The following is a 9,920-nucleotide window of genomic DNA, read 5'->3' as shown; positions in this document are numbered from 1 at the left end:
CTAAGTCCATCATAAAGTATCTGAGCCATACTGCTTCTATGACTGCCTCAGAGGCTGCCACTTACTCAGCTTCTATGGTGGAGTCCGAAAAAATACCTTTGCTTATCACTCTTCCATAGTTATGACTTCATCTCCTAAAGTAAACACAAAACCCCGAGGTCGACTTACTATTATCCCTATCCGATTGGAAGTCAAAATCCGTGCAACCCACAGGGACCAAATTAATTGCTTTGTAAGCTAGCATATAATCTCAAGTGCCTCTAAGGTACTTCAATATATGATTTACCGCAGCCCAATGTCCTTGTCCAGGGTTACATTGATATCTGCTAACTATGCCCTTGGCAAAACAAATTTCTGATCTCGTGCATAACATACATTAGGCTTCCGACAGCCGAAGCATAAGGAACTGCCTTCATTTCCTGTATCTCCTTTGATGTCTTCGGAGACATCTCTTTAGATAAAGCTACTCCATGCTTGAAAAGGTAAGAAACCTTTCTTGGAGTTTTGCATGCTTAAAATGAGCAAGGATTGTTTCGATATATGAAGCTTGGGATAAGTAAAATATTCTTTTCTTGCGATCCCTTATTACTTTGATCCCAAGAATATATGCATTCTCCTAAGTCCTTCATATCGAATTGTTTGGACAACCATACCCTTACTTCTGACAACACTTTGATATTGTTTCCAACTACCAAAAATGTTATCTATGTATAGTACATGAAATACCACCACGTTTCCATCACACGTCTTGTATACACAAGACTCATTCGGTTATTAAATAAATCCATAGGTCTGGATTACTTTATTAAATCGGATGTTCCAAGACCTTGAAGATTTACTTCAGTCCATAGATTGATTGAGCTTACACACAAGATGCTCTTTGCTCTTTGCAATGAACCCTTCTGGTTGCTATATATGGATGTTTTCTTCAAGACTTCCATTAAGGAAAGATGTCTTGACATCCACTTACTAAATCTCATAGTCCATATGAGAAGTAATAGATAAAAGAATCTGGATAGACATAAGCATGGCTACCGGTGAAAAAGTTTCCTTTTTCAACAAGTCTTGCATTGAAAGTTTCTACCTTCTTGTCTATCCCTATTTTCCTATTGTAGACTTATTTTCACCCAATGACTTTTACACCATTTGGTGATTTTATAAGCTCCCAGACTCTATTAGAATACATATATTCTAATTCTTTATTTGTTGTCTTTTGCAAAGATGCTACATTTTTATCTTGGAGTGCTTCGTCATATGTTCGGGAATTAGGTTCATGTTTACCAAGGATCTAGTCCAAAGACTTTCCTAAAACATGAATCTTTTAGGTTGCCTAACAACCCTCCCACTACGACGAGGCACTTTCTGCAATTGTGTATCATTTGTGATACATGTTACAGTTTCTTAAGATATTTCATCTTGTACAGTTGGTACTAGATTAGATGTGTCCTTTAATTTCCTTAAGAACAATTTTTACTCATGGGCTTGTGGTTCATAGTATAGTCCTTTTCTAAAATTGGGCATTAGTGCCAACAATGACCTTCCGATTTTAAGGACTTTAAACCTCTTTTCATTTTTTTAGGATAACTCACAAACAAGTGAACTCATGTCCAACTTATCAGTGTCTCTTATGTGCTAGACCACCCAAATCCGAATATGCTTCAGACTAGGCTTACGCCCATTCTGCAATTCTATGGGAGTAGAGAGTTCTGACTTAGAAGGTACTATGTTCACTTCCGTTTCCAGTGTATTTCCTTAAAACGAATTTGGTAATTTTCTGAATAACTCATCATCGATCTAATTGTTCCATAAGAGCCTTATATCTTCTTTCTACTACACCATTCTATTGGGGTGTACCAGGTGCAGTTAGTTGGGATTAAATCCTGACTTCTGATAAGTGACTCCTAAACTCTCCTAAGAGGTACTCGTTACTACGATTTCACCGTAGTGTCTTGATACTTTTACTTTGACGCTACTCCACATCAGCCTAGTACTCTTTGAACTAATCAAAGCACTTAGACTTGTGGCGCGTCAAGTAAATGTATCCTTATCTTGAATAGTCATTTATAAAAGAGATGAAATATTCGAAACAACCTCTTGCTTGGATAGTCAGAGGTCTACACAAATAAGAATGAACAAATTCCAACATATCTTTGGCTCCATACCCCTTAGACTTAAAAGCTTCTTGGTTATTTTTCCTTCCAAGTAAGACTCGCAGGTTGGAAAGATTTCCACTACCAATGAACCCAAGAGTTCATTGGTTATTATCCTTTGAATCCTACTCAAATTAAAATAACCTAGCCTTAGATGCCAAAAATATGATTGGTTTATTTCCGAAGGTTATTTTCTCTTATTAAAGTTAGAAAATGTGTTATTAATTTCCATTTATTGCATCGTGGGAGTTATTGGATTATAAATTGTCAACCAACGTACCAGAACAGATAACTTCCCTATTTTTCTTGATAATAAATATGTTATCAAAATAGACAGAATATCTATTCTTTAATAGTTTAGAAACCGATATCAAGTTCTTTATAAACTTAGTATGTAAAGACAATTTCTGAAAATTCATATTTTATTCCTATCAGAGGATAAACATCTCCCACTGCAACAGCTGCTACTTTTGCAGTAGTGCCCATGTAGACGGTGTTTTCCTTTTCATATAGTTATCGGTTTTCCTGGAACCCTGCAATGAATTGCAGACATGAATAGTGGCATCTGTATCTACACTCCAGGTACTAGTAGATAATACCACTAAACATGTTTCAACAACTAATGAATTAAATACACCTATATTGTTCTCAGTTCTAAGAAGACAGTCTACCTTAATGTCCAAGTCCTATTTCCAATCATTATAATTGGGACTACTAAGTCTTTTCTATAGTATAACAACTAGGGGATTGACAAATATTTAAAATCCTAAGAATCAACAAAATATTTGGTCAAGACCAACACTTTAAAATCTCCGTGAATTTTGTATGCCATGATAGCGTGGACGTATACAAATTCAAAAAGAAATTTTGTCCATTAATTTTATTATCTCATCATCCTAACTTCATGACAAATAAAATTAATAGTTGGTCTATCTTTGATCAAATATTTGCTCAAAACTTTGAATTTAAAATAACATTGATTCCTCAAACAATATTATTTAAATTCACCAACACCTCTAAACGCCGGGAATTATGCATGCCACGTTAGTGTGGACGTATACAAATTCAACATTCATAAGAGGAGGGTCTTACCCATTATTTATCTTGTCAACCTTAAATTACCTCCAACACCATGAATTTTGTATGCTATGATAGTGTGGACGTATACAAATTCAATTGTTTGTAAGAGGAGGTATTACCCAACTTTATGGCAAATTAATAGTTGGTATTGCTTTGGTCCCGCAAAATAATAGCAGTGACTCCGTTGGGGAGGATACTATTGAATGCATCTAAGTGTATATCATTACTTGATACCTAGTCCATTAAATAGGATTATGCCCCTTCAGTTGGAGAAGATCACACGCTACTAAATAATTTCCTATAACCATCCATAAAGGAAGTTTGATCTAGTGATCCGCAACAAACCCATCCGTTGTAGAGCGAGGCACTCAGAGCTAACATGCAAGCTTGTTGCATCAATTACAAACCAGTAATGGAGACCATGGAATTTATTAAAATCCCTCTCGCGCTTAGTTATTTAAAAATGAGGATTTTAACCTATGCTAGCATACATCACATGCACAAAAACATCACAATAAATAAAAGCAATAAATTTGGAAATTAATTTTCCAACTATTATGGCCTTTTCCATCACTGTCTTCAGTATGCTCTAACCTTAGCTGCTGTCATCTTTAGCCACTGACATCGGGTCCAGACATCGCATCCATCTTGCTTCTTATTCCGCTGCGCCTCTGGAGCTTCAAAAGTACCAAGCCTCGCAAGCATCCGATCCGCGACAAAAATAGAATTTTGAATGGGTCGATCCTATATTCCACGAGGGAATGTACATGAAATCTAGATTGAAAATTAAATTCTAAAATCCTTGGGATAATACTGTAATGCCCGAAAATTCTCAAAACTATTTTAGAATAATTCTATGATTTTTCTGGAATTTTTAGATATTTTTTCGGAATTTTCCGAGTATCGGAAGTAGCAAAAATAATTAGAACCGCAAAATAGCTTAGGCGGGAATCGAACCCGAGACCTATGGTATACGGGATAATGTTAGTAACCGGTGAACCCAGCAGGGCCGTGCTGAAAGAAAGAGGAACCAATTATATTTATATTGGAGTTGGGTTCAATAATCCAACTAATATAAATTATGAACTTAAGTTGGGTTTGGTTTATTTTAGATTTTGGTTCGGCAACATCCCTCTCCACCGAAACCCTCACGCCACCCTTCTCCTCTTCCTCCTTCTCTCGGCGCCACACCAAGCCAACTCTAGGGTTCCATCCCTAGGGTCAAGGGAACATCTTCCGGCGACGACTCCAACACGAAAGAGGTTCTTCTCCGCGAGAGGAACGCGAAGACGTGAGCGGATCGTCGAGAAGGTCATCTACACCGGAATTCTAGCGAATAGAATCGTAAGAAATTACGAACAGGAGGTAAGAAACCCCTCACCTGCAGTATAATAGCTCCGTTTGATTTCCTACGCATTAGTTTTAGCTATATGCAGGTTTTTCCGACGCTTGGGGTGTGTTTAAACCCTCCTCGAGGATTAGGGATCTAGTTGAGCACCTCTAGACGGGCCGGACACGTTGTTCTCCTTTAGTTGGAGATTCTAGACGTTGTCGGGTGCCTAGAGGTGACCTCCCTATTAGAGGAGAGTGTTGGAGCACACCAAGTGTTCGGTAAAATGTTAGTGTAGCTAAATACCACCTCAGTTATGTTTAATAGCTCAGTTAAATGTATTAGAAGCGTTTAAAACAGTAAATCAGTGTATTTTAGCTTATATGGGACTATGGTCCAATGGGGGGGCTCCCATAGTCGCCTCTAGGTTCAGACAACCTAGCTCTAGGTTCAGATAACCTAGAAACAGCAAGTTAGAACAGTTAGCTATTTTCAGTATTTTATTTTCAGTGGCACTGTACTGGATCAGATATCCATTGGGTTGGACTCCCACAGTCGTCCCTAGGTTTAGATGACCTAGTTAACCCTACTAAATTCGGGACTTGCAAACCCGGGTCTAGTTAGGGATGCGCGCATAAACAGCATGATTATGTATTTTCACTTACTATGAAATAGTTTTCAAAACTCAAAACTTGTTATATTAGTTGAGGTTGATTTCAGTATCAGTTTAGCTTCAGTTTAGCTCTTCCTTGTTTATACCTTATGATAGCTTATGTTCAGTTTATGTTATGCCATGCTTTGTACGAAACCATGTCATGCCATGCTTGCATATTCAGTATGTTCTTTTCAAATAGCATGATTTAAACTCATATCTGCATCGTTGCATGTTTTTGTGAGGTAGATGGTTTCTTACTAAGCTTTAAGCTTACAGATTCTACTTTTCCTTATACTGCAGATAAAGGTAAAGGAAAGATGGAATAGCAGTGGAGGCTGGAGGACAATGCAAAGGATGGTGTGTGTGGCAGGAACTGGAATAAAAGATCCTCTAGGGATTTGCACCTACTATAGCATTTTACAGTTCATTAGTTTAGTTTTCGTGGTTTATGCACTTTTGAAATGCTAGAATGTTTAACTCATGGAAGATTGGTTTAAGTTGTTAGTAATTATGTTAGAATACTAGTTTTATGTCATCCAGTATGTTCCTCATGTAGTGTATAACTCATATGTGAGATTTTAGCACGAACAAGTCTTGAAATCGAGTTCGTGGCTGAAATCATAACTCGATCGGTCTCCGGACCGATCGTGGTCTGCGTCCTTGGATCGGCCACCGACCGATCCGCATAATAGGCTATCAGATCCTCTGGATCGGTCGGACCGATCCAAAGACGATACGAGTGTTCCAGAGAGTTTGGTGCTTGGATCCGACCGATCCATACTGGATCGGTCCGCCGGTCCACCACACTGATCGGTCGCCGACCGATCCAGGATCGGCCGACCGATTGAAACGAAATCGACTCCGATCGATCGTGGATCGATCGAGTTGATGAGGTAGTCAGGAAGTTTAGTTTATAGTCCCTAGCTCAGTTGGGATGTCCAGTTTCCCTCCCCTAGCATGTGTACAACTCTTAGGTACACCTAGAACATTCAGATTAGTTTTTCAGAGATAATAGTTAGTAAAATTTTAATAAGCCCAGCCTTCCGCACAGTATAGTTCAGCATTAACTGTAGCGATTCGCCTTACAGCCTAGTACCCAGAAGGTGGGTCGTTACAGAATGGTATCAGAGCCAAGTTCCATACTTCCTACACACACATCTGCATTGTACCTGCAGCTTCCAAGTAAGGATACCTCTACTCTCTTTATTGTTTCTTGCTTTCTAGTTACAGTTCATGTTTATATGTCTATTGCCTGTTAGTCTGTGCTAGTCTTTTAACATGATATCAGTAGTTATATAACTGTAATTACGTTAGTTATGTTATGTTCTCTATGTCTTTAGAAATGGCACGAGGACGCCCAGCTAGAAAGGCACTAGCTACTGAGCCCCAGCAAGAGGCAGGCAGTTCAGTGCCTCCTCCTGACCTTACAGCTGAATAGCAACAGGAAATAGCCACCTTAAAGGCTAATCAGCAGATACCCCACAGTCACCCCGGAACCGAATTTGACTACTCCGGTAGTCTTGGAGGTTCCACCAGCTCAGCCTACAGCACCAGCAGCTGAGCCAAGAAAGGAAGCCTATCTGATCCAGTGGCAGCGGGGAACTTCTCAGGCACTAGTGAACCATGGGATGCACAAGCCTGGTTCAAAACACTGGAGAGCACGATGGAGCTTCTGGACTGGCCAGAACACGAGAAGGTGAAGTGTGCCTCCTTCTGCCTGACAGGAGACGCACGCATGTGGTGGGAAAGAATCAGAACGAAGCGCCCAGTGAACCAGATGACATGGGCTGACTTCGAGAAGGAGTTCTTCGAGGAATTCTTTCATATGCGGGTTACAAACCGCCACTACGACGAGTTCACAGAGTTTCGTCAGGGCAACCTTCCAGTTGAGGAAGCCGTGAAGAAATTCAACAGGTTGGCTCGTCTATGCCCAGACCTGGTCAGCATAGAGAAGGAACCGATCCAGTTGGGAACAGAACGACCGCAGCTCCGATCGATCTGTGGATCGATCGGCAGGTTCGGTAGGTAGTTGGGAAGTTTAGTTTATAGTCCCTAGCTCAGTTGGGATGTCCAGTTTCCCTCCCCTAGCATGTGTACAACTCTTAGGTACACCTAGAACATTCAGATTAGTTTTTCAGAGATAATAGTTAGTAAAATTTTAATTAGCCCAGCTTTCCACACAGTATAGTTCAGCATTAACTGTAGCGATTCGCCTTACAGCCTAGTACCCAGAAGGTGGGTCGTTACAGAGTGGTATCACTCCATGATTTGCGCTTGCTGTTGGAGTTCCCTTTCCAGTTAGAGCTGTGGCCTTGCTGTTTCTGGGTGTGAGAGTTTCCTTGGCCTTTGGACTCTGAGGAGACTTGCTTCTGCTGCTTTATGTTGTTCTGGTAATGCTCTGTGGTCAAGGCATTGCTCACCAACTCCTCTGTGGTTTGTGGCCTATGTATGCCACCAGCCACGTTCACTGCTATCTCTGGCCTCAGCATCTTGAGCATCAACCAGATCCGTTCCTTCTCTGTGCTGACCAGTTAAAGGGAGCAGCAGTGTTCTCTAAGATTGACCTCAGATCATGATATCACCAAGTCAGGGTCAAGGAGGGTGATATACCGAAGACAGCATTCAGGACCAGATACGGACATTACGAGTTCGTAGTCATGCCTTTTGGCGTGACAAACGCTCCAGCTACATTCATGGATCTCATGAACAGAGTATTCAGGGAGTATTTAGATAAGTTTGTTATTGTATTTATCGATGACATTCTTATCTACTCAGGAACTCAGGAAGAACACTCAGAGCACCTGAAACTAGTATTGGAGACCCTTCAGCAGAACCAGCTATACGCCAAGTTCACGAAATGTGAATTTTGACTAGACCAGGTGTCCTTCCTGGGTCACATCATCTCAAAGGATGGTATTATGGTAGATCCCAGTAAGATAGAAGCAGTAAGTAACTGGAAGAGACCTAAGAACGCCAGCGAGATCAGGAGCTTTCTGGGATTAGCAGGATATTACAGGAAGTTTGTAGAGGACTTCTCCAGGATAGCCTCCCCACTGACAGGAACAGGAAATTTCAGTGGACAGAGGACTGTGAGAACAGCTTCAGCGAGCTAAAAAGGAGATTGACCAGTGCTCCCATTTTGGCTCTACCAGACAACACCAGCAGCTTTGACATCTATAGTGATGCCTCTAAGTTGGGACTAGGAGCAGTACTGATGCAAAATGGCAAGGTGATCGCCTATGCCTCCAGACAACTCAAGGATTATGAGAAGAATTACCCTACTCATGACCTTGAGCTGGCAGCAGTAGTGTTCGCTCTCAAAATTTGGAGACATTACCTATATGGAGCTCAGTGCAGAGTGTATACAGATCATCAGAGTCTGAAGTATTTCTTCACTCAGAAGGATCTGAACATGCGACAGCGCAGGTGGCTTGAGCTGGTCAAGGACTATAATGTAGACATCCTCTACCATCCAGGGAAAGCCAATAAGGTAGCAGATGCACTTAGCAGAAAATCCAGTGCTACCTTATTATCTCTTACAGCCATGTCACCGTCCCTACAGAAGGAGATCGTAGATTTCGGTCTAGAGTTCATCGTGGGACAGCTCTCTACTGTGACCTTAGAGTCTACCTTGCATGGTGATATTCAGTCAGCTCAGGAACAGGACCCTGAAATTCAAGCAAGGGCTAGCAGAATCAGAGAGTAGAGAATTCAGAGTGTCCGATAGCGGGATGTTGTATTTTGGTGACAGACTCTGTGTTCCAGATCAGGAGGAGCTACGGAGACAGATTTTAGATGAGGCTCACAGGACTCCCTAAGCGATGCATCCAGGTTCCACCAAAATGTATCAAGACCTGAAGAACCGTTTTTGGTGGTCCGGGATGAAGCGAGACATCGCCAGATATGTTAGCATCTGCCTCACCTGTCAGAGGGTCAAGGCAGAACATCAGCGACCAGGAGGAGTTCTGCAGCCTATACAGATTCCAGAATGGAAGTGGGAGGATATCTCCATGGATTTCATAGTGGGACTACCCAGAACCACGAATGGTTTTGATGCCATCTGGGTAATAGTCGACAGGTTGACTAAATCAGCCCACTTTTTAGCTATCAAGATATCCTACTCCATGAATAAGCTAGCTCAGTTGTATCTTCAGGAGATCGTCAGACTACATGGAGTCCCACGATCCATCATTTCAGACAGAGACAGCAGATTTACATCACACTTCTGGGAGTGTGTACAGTCAGCATTGGGCACGAAGTTGAAGTTTAGCACAGCATTCCATCCTCAGACAGATGGTCAGACAGAGCGAGTAAATCAGGTACTCGAAGATATGCTCCGAGCATGTGCCCTAGATTTCAAAGGAAGTTGGTGCAAATATCTGAGTCTAGCAGAATTTGCATACAACAACAGCTATCAGGCCACTATCGGCATGGCACCTTACGAGGCTCTCTATGGGCGGAGGTGTAGATCTCCAATCTGCTGGTATGAGAGTGGTGAAAAGAAGGAACTAGAGCTTCAGACAAATCTAGTCGCAGATACCACAGCAGCTATACAGCAGATCCGCCAGAGGATAGAGATAGCTCAGAGCCGCCAGAAAAGCTATGCTGATACACGGCGCAGACCCTTAGAGTTCTCAGTCGGGGATACAGTGTTTCTCAGAGTAGCTCCCATGAAGGGAGTGATGCATTTTGGGAAGAAGGGCAA

The sequence above is a fragment of the Zingiber officinale genome, chromosome 4A (genome assembly GCF_018446385.1).
Source record: "Zingiber officinale cultivar Zhangliang chromosome 4A, Zo_v1.1, whole genome shotgun sequence".
Taxonomy (NCBI): domain Eukaryota; kingdom Viridiplantae; phylum Streptophyta; class Magnoliopsida; order Zingiberales; family Zingiberaceae; genus Zingiber; species Zingiber officinale.
The sequence above is the reverse complement of the archived record's forward strand: the minus strand, read 5'-3'. Positions refer to the sequence as shown.